Source organism: Rhinopithecus bieti, unplaced genomic scaffold (assembly GCF_001698545.2).
Source record: "Rhinopithecus bieti isolate Rb0 unplaced genomic scaffold, ASM169854v2 scaffold_24982, whole genome shotgun sequence".
Lineage (NCBI taxonomy): Eukaryota > Metazoa > Chordata > Mammalia > Primates > Cercopithecidae > Rhinopithecus > Rhinopithecus bieti.
In genome coordinates, this window is record NW_016811565.1 from 34,952 (window position 1) to 36,610 (window position 1,659).

At 43.9% G+C, this 1,659-nt stretch overlaps 1 pseudogene; it reads left to right on the forward strand.

Moving 5' to 3' along the window:
• The first annotated feature begins 397 nt into the window (after window positions 1-397).
• Window positions 398-1,207, forward strand: LOC108543504 (epithelial membrane protein 2 pseudogene; annotated as a pseudogene).
• Window positions 1,208-1,659: the final 452 nt, after the last annotated feature.

The following is a 1,659-nucleotide window of genomic DNA, read 5'->3' on the forward strand; positions in this document are numbered from 1 at the left end:
CTGGCCAATATGGTGAAACCCTGTCTCTACTAAAATACAAAAGTAGCCGGGCACGGTGGTGGGCATCTGTAGTCCCAGCTACTTGAGAGACTGAGGCAGGAGAATCACTTGAATCTGGGAGGTGGGGATTGCAGTGAGCGGAGATCATGCCACTGCACTCCAGCCTGGGTAACAGGGGAGATTCCGTCTCAAAAAAAAAAAAAAAAAAAGAAAGAAAGAAAAAAAAAAAGGAAAGTTAAGGTCTGTGAATTTAAGATAGCCTGCAATACTCAAAGAAAATTTCAGATTCCTTTGCATGCTTTAAAGATTTATTAACAGATATATGTAGCTAGATAAACATATGCAAATACATACAGATATATAAAGATATCTATGTAATATCCATTTATGAGTATGTTTTGTAAAAAAATAAATAAATAACCAAATTAAAAGTAAGTCAGGAGAGAGCTTCAAAACAGCCGGGTGGCCTCACTTCACATCCCAGCCTGTCCATCCATCCAGCAGCCAACGCAGCCATCAGAACCGGCACATCCTGCTCTGGGCTTTAAACATGACCACTTGCCTCCCCTGCCCTGTGAAAATGTTGGTGCTTTTTGCTTTCATCATCGCCTTCCACATCAACTCTGCAGCCTTGCGGGTGCATCGCCACCATCAACAATGCCTGGTGGGTAGGAGATGAGTTTTTTGCAGATGTCTGGAGATTGTGTACCAACAACATGAATTATACAGTAATCAATGACACATTTAAAAAGTACTCCATGCTCCAGGCTGTCCAGGCCACCGTGATCCTCTCCACCATTCTCTGCTGCATTGCCTTCTTCATCTTCATGCTCCAGCTCTTCAGCCTGAATCAGGGAGAGAGGTTTGTCCTAACCTCCATCATCTAGCTAATGTCGTGTCTGTGTGTCATGAATACAGCCTCCATTTATACAGACAGGTATGAAGACATTCACGAGAGAAACATGGAATTCTATTACCTGACCAAAGAAGGCAGCAATGGCTACTCCTCCATCCTGGTGTGGGTGGCCTTCACCTGCACTTTCAGCAGCGGCATGATGCACCTGATACTGAGGAAGGGCAAATGGAGTTCTGGAGCTTGGTTGCTTTTGCTGCAGTACAGAATCCACATTCAGATAACCATTTTGTATATAATCATTATTTTTTTGAGGTTTTTCTAGCAAATGTATTGTTTCCTTTAAAAGCCAAAGAAAGAAAAGAAAAAAATTCAAAAGGAGAAGAGTTTTGCATTCTTGAGTTCGGAGAATAGACTATGAAGGCTGGTATTCAGAACTGCTGTGCACTCAAAAGTCTCAAGACACAAGCAAAGTTCCAGCAAAGCTCAAATCCAAAAGCGCTTGGCGGGACATTTCTTAACCATAGGGCTGTGAAGGGAAGAGATGAGAGGCTGGAAAAGCCAGGTCTCTGGGGATGTGCTTCCTATAGGTTTTAGCTGGCTCAAGCTCCTCCCAAGTCGCTCTGCTAGTGGTAGGTGAAAGGGGGTGAGATGGGTTGCAGGAGAGGAATGACAGTTTCCTGAGAAGTTTAGCCCAAGTTCCAAGTGAGAAGCAGGTGTCGTCCCTGACATTCTGTCTGTATCCAAACCAGAGCCCAACCAACCCTCCGTTATAGAGGCGGGTCAGAAAAAGCTTCACCTAAATT